A 17,899-nucleotide genomic window follows, 5' to 3' on the forward strand; every position below is an offset into this window, starting at 1 on the left:
ACTTGCTGCTAAATTATCCAAAATGTCATCTAGATATGAAATAAACATCTAGAAATAGAGCCTTTTGAAGAGTTTTATATGAATTATAATTTGAGCACAAATATCTTAGTACAATGATAAATAAATATTAAATAAGTACAATGTTTAATTCATACTTAATGAACATTTTTAAAGTACTGTATTCTTATATAGCTGCAGTTGGAAAGTACAGCATTGTTCACACATAATAAATCAGCATATTTCAGCCTCCTGATGAGGAAGTAGAAATAGAAGCACAAAAATAATTAACACAAGTATAGAATGGTGTATTATGTACAACTGCTCTGCAGATGAAACCAGTTTGATCCAGGAGAGATGTGAGTTAGCATTAGTAAGAAAAATAAAAGATTAATAAGTACCTAATATTTCCATTTGGAGCTGAAAAGCAAATAGAATCTCTCATTAAAGAGCAGATTTACTCTGTCTCATCTGAATCAATTCATTTGCTTCTTAATGGAATCTAAGATGAGATGGGTACAGAAAGTTCTTAATAAAGGTAGCACCTTTCTCATGAATTTATTGGGTATTTATAATAATGATGGCTAGATGACTATAGAGCGTTTGGATGGCATGTGGCCTGTTAAAGGAGGACTTTAATGCTGACACAAGCATGCACATAAATTAATGCACAAAGCACATTTGGCAGTGATTTTTCTATAATTATTTTGCCAGTATTTGAAATATTTGCAGTTACCACCTTTTCAACATATTGGATTCTGCAGTGAATCTGTAATCCTGTTAATCATATCATGATGGGCAGTTGTATTGTTATATCAAAGATGCAGCATTATAGCTTCACTGTAGTATCAGCTAAGAGAAGAAAATGGGATAGAGAGAGAAGATCCTTTATTTGAACACAGATAGCTTATGGAAGGGTAATGGGGTACAGATAGTTTTACCATAGGTCACTGGGGTTCAACTATGATGTTAAAAAAATAAATAGTTATCCTCAAGTTGGTATCCTACATGACATGAGTCTATGATCTCAGTCTAGGATTTAGTGAACAATTTTCCACATGCTAATTGCTTTTTTTAAATAAGAAAACAAGGATTAAATGAGCATAAAGAGAAAACTACTATTTCATATTTAAAGATAGTTCCTCCAACACTGGGTTAAAGCACAGAAGGGGGATGGTATGTAGAAGCTGGTCTTCCTGCTGTTATCTATTCAATGGATACATTGGCATCCTGAGGGTTGAAATCCTATCTGATACCTTTTCCCAAAGTGTGTGGGTAAAAAAAAAAAAAAAAAAAAGTATTTTAAAGTTTTCTAAATCTTGCTTTAAAAGTATTCTTTGTAATATAAAGTTTGTGAATTGAAATTGATTTGCTTTGTCACATTTCCATGTAAAAATTGCGATTACCTTTAAAATGATTGCAGCAAATATTAAGAATGCTGCCATCTCAGGACAGAAAAAGTGTGTAACGTACTATTAGATCTAGATTTTAAAAGCCAAATCTGATTTGTCAATGTAATCTAACTTTTTATAATTTCATCTATTGTTCCTGTTCCATTTGAGAAGTTGATGTATCATAATTCTTATTCGACTAGAGATTAGATTAACCTCATTAAACGGGAGCTGCTAAAATGGATGTGACAGGAAATAACCTTATAATCGTCACCTATTGTCATATGAAGTTAAAATGAAGTATTTTCATACATAAACCTGTGGATTAGGTAGAGTTTTACTTATTTCATTATCTTTAAATGCCTGGTGCATGAATACATTTGAGATATGCTGATTTTTAAATTCCATTGGGTTTTTGTAAATATTTTATCAGCCCTTTTTGGTGTGTATCCAGTTTATATAGACTGAAGAAACAGTGTTCAGAAATGTGGTAGGGCAGGGTTTGCCCTATATCTTTTCAAATAATAACTAGAAATTAAGTTTATTGGTTGGTGTTTTTCATGGTTGTTCTTGAAGGTATTTGTTATTTTCCTATTTTTAATATAAAATACAATACCGTTTCCATGCTGTGTAAGCCAGCATAAGGGATGAAGCTGTGATTGTGGTGCCAAACATTTCAAACTACATATTGTTAAATATTGCCTTTTCCTATTTGCACTAGTTCTTAAAATTCAACTGTTTATTGGTAATTTAGCAAATGACACCATAGTCATTTCACTTGCTTTTTAACTGTACTTCCCCCAACCATTTTGCATATGTTTAAATTTTTGCTCCTCCTTTTGGTTACATCTTAAAAAAGGACGCTTTGGTTATTGAAACCTCAGAAAGATGTGGCACGCGGTGAATGAGAGAAGCTTTATGCAAGGTAAAGTCATGTATTAAAACTGACAATTGGACTTTGTTTGCAGAAACAAATTTGGATTAATATATAAGAGAATAATATGTGTTTGTTCTGGAGTGATATCAGACTGGATTCTTCTTTACCAAGAAGTTTTAGCATATGTAGTATCAAATTCAGCAACTAGATCAATGTCTATAATTAAAGTGTAATATCAGTGTCTATAATTAAAGTAATAATGTAAATGTTAAACCAAAATTAAGTTAAAGAAATTTTACTGTTGAAGAGCACAGTGATCTATGTAAAATATCATCTTCACTTTGTGTATCATTTTTAAAGAAAAAAGCACTTTCTTATTAACCAGCATGTGAATGAATTATAGATTTTCATATTTGTTAGTCTGTAACAGAGTGAAGTAAAATTTACCTTTAAGCAACATGTCTGTGAATGGATAATCTGATTATACAAGTGTTGAATCAAAGCACCTTATACTATGCTGCTTAAATTTGCTTGTAATTGCACCTTTTGTTATCTGCACATTTTTTCTTATTGAACACTCTTGCGTGATAACATTGCTCCCTGTGGGTCTAAGTGGAAAATTAGCCAACCTACAGCATCATTTATTTATATCATTATATTTCAGTACTATGTTGTATTGTGAGTTCGGTGCTTCAAAAATAAAAGCTACTTCCATTTGTTTACTTTGATTATTTAATCGGTTTTATTTTTTCACTTTAAAATTAGAAATCAAATGCTACATAAAGCTTTAAGAACAGGAGAAGAGCAACCAACATCTATTCACTTGAGTTGGGTTAGCCGTTACAAGTTAATATTTTTCCCACTAATGTAGAGAATATAGTTTTTAGTTAAAAACATTTGCTTTCATATTCCAACTATAAAAAAACCTCTCGCTTTAACCAGGAAGTAACTGTCCTTTCTGACTGTTGTCAGATTGCAATTTAGTTTTTTTTAAATGTATGCACATACATTATCGTTTTTGGTGCGTAAAGTAGGCATATTTACCCATCTTGGCAAATAAATCATGAAACATTTTTAAAATGTCACTGAGCATCTTTTTTTAAAAATATGCGTAAACAACAAAACACAGGCCTAGTTTCTTTACCCATTCTGTACAACCAAGATCCTTATATCAGCCTGCCTGCCTTCCCCATATCTGTAAAATCAATATCTAAAGATATGTACAACATTCCAACTGTGGAATAATCTCCTATTCTATTTCTTAATTAGAATCTTTTAATTTGTGTACAATTCCTTTATGCATCCCATTCTGTATTGATAAATATTTTATAGATGTATTTGATCTAGATATTGCACAAAATTTAAAACATACATATATAAAATCAGATATGTAGGGCTGAAAGAAATCTTGGGAGGTCATCAGGTCCAGCCCCTGTGCTGAGGCAGGATCAAGTAAATCTCGACCACCCCTGGCAGGTGTTTGTCCTACCTGTTTAAAAACCTCCAGTGATGGGGATTCCACAACCTTCCTTGGAAGCCTATTCCAGAATTTAACTATACTTATAGTAGGAAAAGCTTTTGAACTATCAAACCTAAATCTCCCTTGTCAAAGATTATGCCAAATTACTTCTTTTCCCACCTTCAGTGGACATGGAGAACAATTGATCACTGACCTCTTTATAACAGCCCTTAACATAAAACTGTTGTTAGGTCCCCACTCAGTCCTCCTTTCTCAAGACAACCTGCCCAGTTTTGTTTTGTTTTTTTTTTAAACTTTTCTTCATAGGTCAGGTTTTCCAAGCCTTTCATCATATTTGTGGCTCTCCTCAGGAACCTCTCCAATTTATCCACATCTTTCCTAAAATGCGGCACCCAGAGCTAGACATAGTACTCCAGGAGAGGCCTCACTGATGCCGAGTAGAGCGGGACAATTACCTCCCATGTCTTACCTACAACACTCCTGGTAACACATCCCAAAACACTAGCCTTTTTCAGAATGGTTGACTCATTGAATTTTTGATCCATTATAACTCCCAGATCTTTTCAGCAGCACTACCGCCTAGCCAATTATTCACCATTTTGTAGTTGTGCATTTGAGGTTTCCTTCTTAAGTGAAGTATTTTGCATTTGTCTGTATTGAATTTTATATTTGTGATTTCAGATCAAGTCTCTGATTTGTCGAGGTCATTTTGAATTCTAATCCTGTCCTCCAAAGTGCTTGCAGTCCCTTCCATCTTGGTGTCATCTGCAAATATTATAAACATATCCTCCATACTATTATCCAAGTCATTAATTAAAATATTACTACAGAGGCGACGTGTGGTGGTGGGGACATGCTGGATCACATGCCCTCACAGATTTGCTATGTGGCTTGTACTGAGCATTCTCAGTAACACTGCTGAAGCCAGCTGCCCTCACTCTGCATCCCGACTATCAGCATTTGTGGATCATCTCAGATTGACTAGTATTGGACCTAGTAGTGACCCCTGTGGGTCACCCTCCCAGTGTGGCAGTGAACCATTGATAACTATTCTTTGTGGTCTTTTAACCCACCTTATAGTAGTATCATGTAGACCACATTTCCCTAACTTACAAGAATGTAATGTGGGACTGTCATCAAAAGCCTTACTAATATCAAGTTGTCACATTTATTATTCCCTGCCATCTACTAGTCCAGTAACCTGGTCAAAGAAGGAAATTAGGTTGGTTTGGCATGATTTATTCTTGACAAATCCATGCTGGCTATTCCTCATAACCCTGGTATCCTCTAGGTACTTACTTACAAATTGATTGTTTAAAAATTTGTCCCAGTATTTTCCCCATGTATTGAAGTTAGGCTGACTGATCTATAGTTCCACTTGTCCTCTTGTTCACCTTTCTAAGGATAGGTACCATGTTGTCCCAGGAGACTGAAGAAGGGCACTCATCCATTGTCCATTCATTCTCAGGGATAATTGCTAAGAGTTCCAAGATGGCTTCAATTAGTTCCTTAAGTACCGCAGGATGAATTTCTTCAGGCCTTGGCAACTTGAATACATCTTACTTACCTAAATATAAAGAAAAGGAGTACTTGTGGCACCTTAGAGATTAACACATTTATTTGAGCATTGCTCAATGCTCAAATAAATGTGTTAGTCTCTAAGGTGCCACAAGTACTCCTTTTCTTTTTGCAAATACAGACTAACATGGCTGCTACTCTGAAACTTACCTGTTATTTCCCTATTTTAGCTTGCATTCCTTCCCCCTTGCTGTTAATGTTAATTGTGTTGACTATATGGTCATCATTAACCTTTTTAGTGAAAGCTGAAGCAAAATGAGCATTTAAACATCTCATCCTTCTTGATGTCATCAGCTATTAACTCTCCTTCTCTGCTAAATAGAGGACCTATACTTTCCTTCATCTTTCTGTTGACCTGAATGCATTTAAAGAACCTCTTCTTATTGGCTTTTATATCCCTTGCTAGGTGTAACTCATTTTGAGCCTTAGCCTTTCTGTTTTTCTCCCTTCCTGCTTGTCCTATTCTTTTACACTACTCCTTAGCAATTTTCTGTTTCCACTTTTTGTAGGATCCTTTTTGATTTTCATGTCATTAAAGAGCTCCTGATGGAGCCATATTGGACTCTTACTATTCTCCCTTGTTTTTCCTTCACATCAGGATAGTTTGCAGTCATGTCTAATACTGTCTCCTTCAGAAACTGCCAGCTTTCCTGAACTCCTATATCCCTTAGATTTTTTTCATATGGGATCATACCTACCAGTTTACTGAGTTTTACAAAGTGTTTTTTGAAGTCCTTTGTCCTTATGCTGCTGCTCTCACTCTCTCCTTTCCTTAGGATCATTAAATCTATCATTTTATGATCACTTTCACCCAAATTATCCTCCACCTTCAGATTTGCAACTAATTCTTCCCTGTGGGTCAGAATCAATTCTAAAATGGCTATCTCCCATGTTACTTCCTCCAGTTTCTGAAACAAAAAGTTATCCCCAATACATTCCAATAACTTATTGGGAATTCTGTGTTTTCATAGAATCATGGAACTGGAAGGGACCTCAAGAGGTCATCTAATCCAGTCCCTTGCACTCAAGGCAGGACTAAGTATTATGTAGACCATCCCTGACAGGGTGTTTGTCCAACCTACTCTTAAAAATCCCCAATGATGGGGATTCCACCACCTCCGTAGGCAATTTATTATAATGCTTAACCACTCTGACAGGAAGTTTTTCCTAATGTCCAACCTAAACCACCCTTGCTGCAACTTAAGCCCATTGCTTCTTGTTCTATCCTCAGAGGTTAAGAATAATAATTTTTCTCTATCCTCCTTGTAACATCTGTGACAAAGCTCTGTTCTTGCCTCCAAGTGTTCCACGTTTCCTGGCGGATTTCACTAGCCTCAGAGGCTCACTGTGACCCTCCACATAACTCTTCTCTCTCTAGAGACAAGGGTCAGTTTATGGAGCCATTTTCATCATAAGCCAGCGAGGGAGGTGAGGAGAAGTTATCCTCCCTTGCACAGTCTCTGTTGTCTCCCAGTCTCAGTGATGAATCAGGGGGACAAAAGTGGGGGGGAGCCCAGGCCTGCCCTCTACTCCGGGCTCCAGCCCAGGGACCCTAATATTATCAGCTATGGTAGCTGACCTTTTAGAAACATGACACATACAATTCCCTGTGCTACTTCCCCCACAGCAGCCCCCACTTCCTCAAGCTCCACTTCACTCTTACCTCAGGGCCTCCTTCCTTATACCTGATATGGTGTGTACTGCTCAGTCTCTCCAAGAGCACAACTTCCTCCCACAGCTCTTGACATGCACACCCACCTGACTAACTGGGAGGCTTTTAACTAGTTTCAGCTAGCCCCTGATTGGCTTCAGGTGTCACAATGAACCTAGCTTCCTCCCTGCCTTGTGGAAAGCTCTTAATTGGCCCCTGGTGTCTTAATTTAACTTATCCTGGTACCAGGGATATGTTTAGCTTGGAGCTAATATAGCTTTCTCCCACTACTTTTGTAGCCATCTGGCCTTGCCCTGTCATACATCCTTTTATGTACATGAAAACTGTTATCATGTCCCCTCTGTTTTCTCTTCTCTAGACTAAACAAACTCAACTTTTTCAATCTTCCCTCCTAGGTAATGTTTTCTAGACCTTTAATCATTTTGTTGCTCTTCTCTGGACTTTCTCCAATTTGTCCACATCTTTCCTGAAATGAGGTGCCCAGAACTGGACACAATACTCCAGTTGTGGGCTAATCAGTGCGGAGTAGAGTGGAAAAATTATTTTTCGTGTCTTGCTTACAATACTGCTGCTAATGCATCCCAGAATGATGTTTGCTTTTTCTGCAACAGAGTTACACTGTTGATGCATATGTAGCTTGTGATCCACTATGACCCCCCCAGATCCGTTTCCGCAGTACTCCTTCCTAGCCAGTAATTTCCCATTTTGTATGTGTGCAACTGATTGTTCCTTCCTAAGTGGAGTACTTTGCATTTGTCCTTATTGAATTTCATCCTATTTACTTCAGACCATTTCTCCAGTTTGTCCAGGTCATTTTGAATTTTAATCCTATCTTCCAAAGCACTTGCAACCCCTCCCAGCTTGGTATCGTCTGCAAACATTATAAGTGTATTCTCTATGCCATTATCTAAATCATTGATGAAGATATTGGACAGAACCAGAACCAATCCCTGCAGGACCCCATTCGTTATGCCCTTTGTGATGGGGCAAAGCCAGATGGCTATAGAAAAGCAGTCTTATTGGGATCCGGTAAGTGGCGGGCGAAGCTAGAGAGAGAAGAGTTATGTGGAGAGTGCAGTGAAGAGGGTTGCAACTAAAATGGGGAATTGCACAAGCGCATGGGAGGGGGCATGGGCACACGGAGCGAGGGGCTAAGCGGTCTGGGGGTAGAACAGGGAAACCAAGGGGCTAGCTTCAGAGGCTGGGGCGGGGCAAACAAACAAAGGCTGCAGAAGGAAATGGGCGGGGCAGGCAAACAAATTGAAGCTAGTAAGGGGGGCTGGAGCAAAAGAGGAGGCAAAGCAAGTGGCAAATGGGGCAGGTAGTAAAGGGCAAAGCTGGGGGGTAGGCAGTCTGGGGGGGGGCACATGTGCCCATGTGCACTTGCACAAATCTTTTTTAGCTGGCTGCTGCTTCTGGCCCAAAGGGTGGAAATAGCGTGGCAAGCCAAGCAAGCAGCTGAGTCCAGAGGCAGGAGCTGAGGCAGATGGTATACAGCCAGTGGGGGTGGTGGAGGGGGCAGTGGTGGTGGTAGTAGTGGTGAGGATTGGGGGGACACACAGATGGATCGGGGGGCAGCTCCACGCCACACCCCCTGTGTCCCTACAAACACAGTCAAAACCCCCACCACAAAGCACAGTTTGAAAATTACTCAGTCTTAGGGCCCCCTCCACGGTGGTCTGCAAAGTCTCTAGGTGCTGCCCCACTGGCAGATGATCCTATTCTCCTCCTCGGGCTTCAGCAGCTCCAGGCAGCGGCCTCTGCAGCAGCAGCAGCTCCAGGAACTCCAGGTGGTATTACAGGCAGGCAGAATGGACCCCTCTCAGGTGGTGGTGGTGGTGGTGGTGGTGGTATCCACAACAGCAGTGGCTGGGGTCCCTCACTCCTCCTCTCTGGGGAGTGGGCTAGCAGCCCCTTCCCCACCCCAAGCTGCAGTTGGAGCAGTAGCAGCACCCAAGAGTGGGGGGTCCAGCAACCAGGTAGCAGAGAACAGGGGTGGTGGGTGTCTGGCCCAGCCAGGGGAGCAGCTGGAGCAGCAGGGAGAGCTTAGGGCCTAGCAGCAGGAGTAGCAGCTTCCCACCTCCCTCCAAGCTAGAAGGCTATGGGAGAGCAGTCTTATTGGGATCCGGGAAGTGGGCGGGCGAAGCCCGTCCACTGCTAAAGGATCCCCCCCAGCCTAAAAGGGGATCCACAGGACCTAGATGCCCAAAAAATTCCGGGGGACAACTAATAAAATAACAGGGACAGGAGTGCGGTCAAAGGGTCAAAAGAAGGGAACCGGACGGGGACACCGAGCAGAGAACCCCGGACAGCGCCCACTGCTCCTCAAAGGCGTCAAGGGAGTCAGAGGACGCCGCCCAGAGGAACTCTGCCCGGATTCGTGAACAGACCGAAGATCGGAAATAGGCCCTACAGTCACAGGAGACTCCATCGGCCAACCTCCTCACTCTGGTTTTGTAGATGGCCATTTTAGCTAGGGCCAGGAGGAGGTTGACCAGGAGATCCCGTGACTTTGTGGGGCCACGGATAGGGAGTGCATAAATGAGTAGGTGAGGGGAGAAGTGCAACCAAAAACGTAATAAGATATTGGTGAGGAGCCGGAAAAGGGGCTGCAGCCTGGCACACTCCAAGTAGACATGTGCCAGGGTATCCCTCACGCCGCAAAAGGGGCAGGTGTCTGGGATTGTGGTGAACCATGCCAAGTACACGCCCGTGCTCACGGCTCCGTGAAGGAGCCGCCAACTGCCATCCCCAGCGGGCTTTGGGACTAAGATGGAATATAGGCTGGCCCACCGGGGCTCCTCACCCTCCAAAGGTGGCAGAAGGTCCCGCCATTTTGTATCGGGGCGGGACACGAGGGTGCGGGCGTGAAGGGTGTGGAGCACGAGCGTGTAGAGATGTTTTCTTGGCGCGGTTTGAAAACAGACCGGCTGCATCTCGTGCAGCCGGCTTCTAGTGAAGGGGTGAAGGGATCGGTTGGGTCCACGGGGCAGGGGTCCAATTAAAAGGTCCGGCGGGCCTGGGGTAGTGGGTGGGCGGGGCGTGCCCTCGTGCAGGACCCGGTCGAGATAAACCCGAGCAGCGGGCGGCAAAGCGGCCTTCACCTCCTGAAGTATGCGCCGGGGAGTACAAGGTCTGGAAAGCCCCATGCGCTGAGCGAAGGTTAGGGGATCCAGCCAGTCTCCCCGGTCATAGTCCAGGAGGTCTCCGACTCTTGTGACCTCTGCCAGGACCAACCTCTGGCGCACCGAGCGGGACTCCGCCACCTGCAAACGGAGCTGGGGGTTGTGTAGCAGGGGCTCCGCGAGGAGATCTGCCCCCTCGGTGGCCGCCACGGACCTGCTCGTGGTAAAGAGTTTCCAGGTCCGGAGGAGGTCCTGGTAGAAGACTGGCAGCCCAGAGAGGTCTCGCGGAAGACCTCTTGGATGGAGATAAAGGAGCTGCCGGTCGTATCGGAGCCCTCGGAAGCGGCACAGGAAGGCGTGCGCCAGTATGCTCCACGCCGGATTACCTGCACCATAAAGGAGCCTCTGCAGGGTCTGGAGGCGGAAGACATGGACCTGAGTAAGCAGACATTTTAGGCCCTGCCCTCCCTCCTCCACAGGTAGATGGAGACCCCCTGCAGGGACCCAGTGCAGTCCTGACCAAAAGAACTCCAGAATCGATGTCCGCAGGTAGGTCAGGAAAGCCGGGGCCGGGACCAGGGTGTTGAGCCGGCGCATACTTCAGGAGGTGAAGGCCGCTTTGCCGCCCGCTGCTCGGGTTTATCTCGACCGGGTCCTGCACGAGGGCACGCCCCGCCCACCCACTACCCCCAGAGCATGGACAGGACTAGTTGATTAAGCACTAACGCTCTCCCTCGAAGGGAGAGGCACCGGAGTAGTCCTGTCTATTTCCGGAGTCGTTCTATCACCCCGCCCTCTAAATTCTGCCAGTTCTCCAGCGGAGAGGGATGCGTGGCAGAAAGGTAAACGCCCAGATAGAGCAGCGGACCCGTGCTCCACCGGATGGCTTGAAGCGCGGGTGGGCGGGGGCTCGCCTGCCGCCAGTCCCCTACCACCAAGCCAGAGCTCTTGACCCAGTTGACCCGCGCAGAGGAGGCTGCTGAATAGATGGCCTGGCAAGCCTCCACTCGCACCAAGTCGCCCGGGTCCTGGACCATGAGGAGCACGTCATCAGCGTACGCCGACAGGACCAGCCGCAGCTCCGGCTCCCTCAGCACCAACCCTGTCAACCTCCTTCGGAGGAGACAGAGGAAGGGCTCGATCGCCAGAGCGTACAGCTGGCCTGAGAGGGGGCACCCCTGCCGTACTCCTCGCCCGAAGTTGACCGGTTCGGTCAGGGTCCAGTTGAGCCTTACCAGACACTCTGCGGAAGCGTACAGCACCCGGAGAAAGTTCACAAACCTGGGTCCGAAGCCAAACGCCTGCAGAGTGCTCAGGAGATACCCGTGATCCATCCTGTCGAACGCCTTCTCCTGATCTAAGGACAGGAGGGCGAACGACAGACCATCCCTACACCCAAGTTCCAATAGGTCCCGGACCAGATAGAGGTTGTCGAAGATGCTGCGGCCCGGGACGGTGTAGGTCTGGTCTGGGTGGGCCACGTCCGCCAGCACGGACCCTAGCCTCAGGGAGATGGCTTTTGCCACGATTTTGTAGTCCGTGCTGAGGAGCGAGACGGGACGCCAATTTCGTAAATCGCGGAGGTCCCCCTTCTTCGGCAATAAGGCGAGCACGGCTCACCTGCACGAAAGAGGGAGGACCCCGCTCTGCAAAGACTCGGCCCAGACGGTGACTAGGTCTGGGCCCAGGACGTCCCAGAACACGCGGTAGAACTCCACGGTCAGCCCGTCCATGCCCGGAGATTTATTGGTGGGCATGCGACGGAGGGCTTCCGAGAACTCGGCCAGAGTGAGAGGCAGCTCTAGCCGGTCTCGGTCGCCCACGCTGACCGTCGGGAGCTCCTCCCACAGCACTCTGCAAGCGTTAGGATCGGTCGGCTCCGGGGAGAAAAGGCTTGCGTAGAGGGCTCTCGCCCTCTCGCACATCTCCACCGGATCCGTGAGGGGGGTGCCATCTTCTGCCAGTAGGCAGATGATATGTTTCTTAGCCCCCCTCTTTTTTTCCAGAGCGTAGAAGAAGCGGGAGCCGCAATCCATCTCCCGAAGGAGACGGATGCGGGATCGAACAAAGGCACCCTAGGCCCGATGGTCCTCGAGGGTCCGGAGCTCCTCCCGCTTCTCCCGGCACGCTCCGCAGAGGGGTGGATCCTTGGGGCTGGCGGCCAGACGCCTCTCCAGCTCTAAGACCTCCCGTTCCAACTGCTCTATCGCTGCATCCCTCCGTCGGCTGGTGCCCCGGGTGTAGTCACGGCAGAAGAGCCGGGCGCGCACCTTCCCTACGTCCCACCACCGCCGTGCCGAGGGAAAGGCACGCCGCTGCCCTCGCCAGGCCAGCCAGAACTCCCGGAAGGACGCCACAAAGCCCGCATCCTCCAGCAAGCTGTTGTTAAAATGCCAATAGGCCGGTCCCGGCCTCTCCGCGCAGAGGGAGGCTGTCACGGTGGCTATGTGATGGTCAGAAAATGGGGCCGGCCGGATGCTGGAGGAGTGGGCTCGTGTAAGATGAAAGCGTGATAAATAAATGCGGTCCAACCGGGAGTGGCGCGACCGATGGGCCTCCACCCGGACAAAGGTGAACGTGGAAGTGTCATCCGGGTGGTGGTCACGCCAGACGTCCACCAGGGAGTGGTGTTCGACTATCTCCTGGAGGACGGCGACGGCGGCCGGGCTCTGCTCGGTTCCTGAGCGGTCCCGTTCCTCAAGGGTGATGTTAAAGTCCCCTCCCAGGACCAGGCACTCCTGAGGATCCAAGGTGCCGAGGAAGGTGGATGCCTGCTGATAGAATTGCAGCCGCTCTGGGCTCGCTGCTGGGGCATAGATGTTGACGAGGTTGACTACGAGCCCCTCCATTTGGACCCGGAGGTGCAGCAGGCGACCCGGCACAGCCTCGGCGACCCCCAGCACCTCGGGCCGTAGGTCGGGGGAGAACAGGGTCGCCACTCCACCCGTATGAACTGTGAGGTGGCTAAAGTAGACCCTGTCCCCCCAATCCAGCCGCCAGCTGTCTTCGGCGGTCGGATCCGTATGGGTCTCCTGCAGGAAAACCAGAGTACCTCCCCTCTTGAAGGAAGGAGAGCACCTGGGACCTGCGGAGACCCATCCTACAGCCACGGGTGTTCAATGTTGCGATGGTAAAGGGTGCCATGAGGAGGGCTGGGGGGGATCCTCGCCGGCAGGGATGCTCGTGGCTCCCGGCGGGCCGCGCAGCAGTCCGTGACCCACCCCGTAGGTGAGTAAGGAGTCACGGAAGTGGCGGACCCGCTGGTAGGCCGCGGCGCCCTGTCTCCCGGTCCTTTTCCCCTCCCCCATGAGGGCCCTTGCGGCCCGGAGGATTTGATTGAAGTCCCCCCATCGCTGGAGGGCAAGCTGGACTTTGTTGCGGGAGCCACGGACGTCTTCTAGGAACTCCCGCAACTCCTCTCGCAGCGCATGGGGGGCTGGGGTTATGGTCTGGTTGCTTCCCAATGGGGCCCTTGGTACAGCCCCCTGGCCCAGCGGGACGGGCAGACAGGGTGCGGACCCCCGACGGGGTTCTTGATGGGTTGACCTGAATGCTGGGGCGATAGGGGGCGGCGGAGGGAGGATAGCAGCCCCTGGTGGGTCGGGACGGGCAAACACAAAGGCCATTCCCTGGGAGTCATCTGTTGGAAAGGGGAAGGAGACTGTCCCAGGGGTGGCAATAATATCTCGGGAGGTGGGCGGGAGAAGGGCAGGGGCAGGGGTAGAGGTGAGATTCTGGGTCAGGAGAGGGCTCTCACCGATGCCGGGCGCAAGCTGTCTGGTAGATTTGGCAGCCACGGCATCAGGAGGTGGACTTTCTTCTGTAGGGTCCTCTCCCGGAAAGGAGGTCGAATGCTCCTCACCAGCGAGGGATGCCCCTGGTGGCTCAGGTTCCAGCCGCGTGGCACTGGCCGTCGCCTCAACTGGCTCGGTGGCTCTCAGCAGGGTGCCTTCTGCAGCCGGGTTGATGGAGGAGTCCAGGGGCTTCTCGGAGGTGGGAGCAGAAGCAACGGTTACGGGGAGGGAGTATGGGGAAAAGGGGGCTGGAAAGAAGTCGCCCAGATCGAGGCCCGCTGGCATAGGATCGTCCTCCCCTTGGGTGACTGGGGTCAGACCCAGGGCCTCGATCTCCTCATATATAGAGGGGAAATTGTTTTCCGCTACCCCGGGATTCTCCCCGTCGGCACCTGATGCGACGGTTACTTCGGGGCACACTGGGGTTTCAGATGGTGCCTCGGGGGTCTTGGAGGGGAGGGACTCCCGTGGAGGGGAGATACCATCTTCCAGTGCTGCCACGTTTTCCCCAGCCGGCTCTAGTGGATGGAACACACCCGTAGGTAGAGCGGAAGGCTCGGCATCGGTGCCCCCCTTCCTGGTCTTCCGGGGGGCCTCCGCATCAGATGGGAGGAGCGGAGCTCGAGCCTTCCGCTTGCCCCGCTTCCCCTGGACTAGGGCCCAGCCCTCCATGGCATCATCCGGGGGCTGGCTAGCAGGGGTTGTGTCAGGGGGCAGAGGCGATGGCTCAGGGACTCGAGGGGGTAACGGTGGGGCAGCACAAGGGAGGGAAGATTCCCCTTGGGGCGGGTCCTCTCCCATGCAGGGCGGTGTCCCTGCCGCACCCTCCTCCACAGGCCTTGCCAGATTGCAAACAGCGGGGGCAGGGTTCTCCCGCTCGTCTGGGCATAGTGGGGGAGTTGCCCCTTGGGCCTGAGCGGGAGCAATGGTGGACTGGGAAGGAGGAGGGGCGGTTTCGGGCGCCGGGCAGCCAGGGGCTTTGGCGATGACGTGGCCGGTGCCCTGCCGGGGCTCGGGGATCCTGGATGGCTCTTCTTCCCGGGCCAGGGGGCAGTCCCTCCGGACGTGCCCCATCGCCCGGCAGAGGTAGCACCGGGCCTCCCCCGTGGAATAATGCACCCTGTAAGGGGTCCCCTGGTAGGGGACTAGGAAGGACCCCTCGAGTGCCTCTCCGTCGCGTGCCGCCGGTGGCAGTTGAAGCTGCACTTGCCGGCGGAAGGAGAGGACGTGACGGAGGGCGGGGTCTTTGCAGCCCAACGGGAGAGGACTGATGACAGAGATGGGCTTTCCCAAGGTAGAAAGGGCGGGTAACAGGGCGGCATTGGGGAGAAAGGGAGGGACGGAGGTCAGGACCAGGCGGACGCCCAGGTCCTCTAGCGGCTCTAAGGGGACGAACACGCCCCCCACCGCCAGGCCCTTCTCCACCGCCTCCTGGGCGGCGGCCTCCGATGCTAGGAAGAAGACGACCTTGCCATACATTTTGGAGGCCGCCACAATGGCCGTGGGCCCCACCACCCTCGCCAACGCCCGCACATAGGTCTCCACGTGGGGTGAGGCGGGCACCAGGAGGCAACGGACGCCGTGCTTCCTAGTCATGGTGGGAAAGGGGCCCCGGCCGCTATAGATGGTAGCGGAGGCGGGGGGCTGGAGAAATGATGTAGCGGCAGGCGGGGGGGCTGCCGCCACCTGGGCGTATGCTCTGGGGGCCGGGGGAGGGTCACCTGCAGAGCTGGTGGAGGGAACAGCGGGGAGGGGCGCCCCAGCTGGAGATGGGGCCGGGGCATCGGGGACAGCCCCTGCCATGGAGGGCCTGGTCTTTTTAGCGGGGCCCTTCCCCTTCTTCTTCCCCTGGCCCTTCCCGCCGGCTGGGGGGACTCCCCCCAAATCTGAGGGGGGGAGAGATGTGGTAGCAGTGGAGGTCACCCCGGTGCCCGTCGCTGCTGGTAGCCCAGCGGGGGCGATGGCAGATGGTTTGGCGGCAGAGGTAGAAGCTTGGGGGGGTGACAGAGGGGCAGGCGGGGGAGGGGGAGCTCGGGCTGCTGGAGGGGTCTCACCCGTCTCATCCCCCGCCATCATGAGCAAGGAGGAAAGGGAGGACATCAAAAGGAGGAGGAGAGAGTGGAAGCAGGTCGACCACTCCTCCCCGCTAGGCTGCAGGCAGGGGAGGAGGGCGCCAAAAGGGGTGGGCTGGACGGGGGGCAATCAGGGGTTAGGGGTCAGTCACCGACACAAGGTGGAAATTCCGGCTCCTCTTGGTGCACTATGGGGGGCAGGATTCAACAACATTGAAGGTGCAGTGAAGAGGGTTGCAACTGAAATGGGGAATTGCACAAGTGCATGGGAGGGGGCATGGGCACATGGAGCGAGGGGTTAAGCGCTCTGGGGGTAGAACAGGGAAACCAAGGGGCTAGCTTCAGAGGCTGGGGCGGGGCAAACAAACAAAGGCTGCAGAAGGAAATGGGCGGGGCAGGCAAACAAACTGAAGCTAGTAAGGGGGGCTGGAGCAAAAAAGAGGAGGCAAAGCAAGTGGCAAATGGGGCAGGTAGTAAAGGGCAAAGCTGGGGGATAGGCAGTCCAGGGGGGGCACATGTGCCCATGTGCACTTGCACAAGTCTTTTTTAGCTTGCTGCTGCTTCTGGCCCAAAGGGTGGAAATAGGGCGTGGCAAGCCAAGCAAGCAGCTGAGTCCAGAGGCAGGAGCTGAGGCAGATGGTATACAGCCAGTGGGGGTGGTGGAGGGGGCAGCGGTGGTGATAACAGTGGTGGGGGTTGGGGGGGACACACAGATGGATCAGGGGGCAGCTCCACGCCACACCCCCCGTGTCCCTACAAACACAGTCAAAACCCCCACCACAAGAGCACAGTTTGAAATTACTCAGTCTTAGGCCCCTTCCACGGTGGTCGGCAAAGTCTCTAGGTGCTGCCCCACTGGCAGATGATCCTCTTCTTCTCCTCCTCGGGCTTCAGCAGCTCCAGGCAGCGGCCTCTGCAGCAGCTCCAGGAACTCCAGGTGGTCGTCCAGGCAGGCAGAATGGACCCCTCTCAGGTGGTGGTGCTGGTGGTGTTATCCACAACAGCAGTGGCTGGGGTCCCTCACTCCTCCCCTCTGGGGAGTGGGCTAGCAGCCCCCCCCCCCGGGGCTGCAGTTGCAGCAGTAGCAGCACCTAAGAGTGGGGGGTCCAGCAGCCAAGTAGCAGAGAATGGGGGTGTCTGGCTCAGCCAGGGGAGCAGCTGGAGCAGCAGGGAGAGCTTAGGGCCTAGCAGCAGCAGGAGTAGCAGCTTCCCACCTCCCTCCAAGCTAGAAGGCTATGGGAGAGCAGTGGGAGTCTTATTGGGATCCGGGAAGTGGGCGGGCGAAGCCCGTCCACTGCTAAAGGGTCCCCCCCAGCCTAAAAGGGGGATCCACAGGACCTAGATACCCAAAAAATTCCGGGGGACAACTAATAAAATAACAGGGACAGGAGTGCGGTCAAAGGGTCAAAAGAAGGGAACCGGACGGGGACACCGAGCAGAGAACCCCGGACAGAGCCCACTGCTCCTCAAAGGCGTCAAGGGAGTCAGAGGACGCCGCCCAGAGGAACTCTGCCCGGATACGTGAACGGACCGAGGATCGGAAATAGGCCCCACAGTCACAGGAGACTCCATCGGCCAACCTTCTCACTCTGGTTTTGTAGATGGCCATTTTAGCTAGGGCCAGGAGGAGGTTGACCAGGAGATCCCGGGACTTTGTGGGGCCACGGATAGGGAGTGCATAAATGAGAAGGTGAGGGGAGAAGTGCAACCAAAAACGTAATAAGATATTGGTGAGGAGCCGGAATAGGGGCTGCAGCCTGGCACACTCCAGGTAGACATGTGCCAGGGTATCCCTCACGCCGCAAAAGGGGCAGGTGTCTGGGATTGTGGTGAACCGCGCCAAGTACACGCCCGTGCTCACGGCTCCGTGAAGGAGCCGCCCACTGACATCCCCGGCGGGCTTTGGGGACTAA

Source organism: Dermochelys coriacea, chromosome 9 (assembly GCF_009764565.3).
Source record: "Dermochelys coriacea isolate rDerCor1 chromosome 9, rDerCor1.pri.v4, whole genome shotgun sequence".
In the NCBI taxonomy this organism is placed as follows: Eukaryota; Metazoa; Chordata; order Testudines; family Dermochelyidae; genus Dermochelys; species Dermochelys coriacea.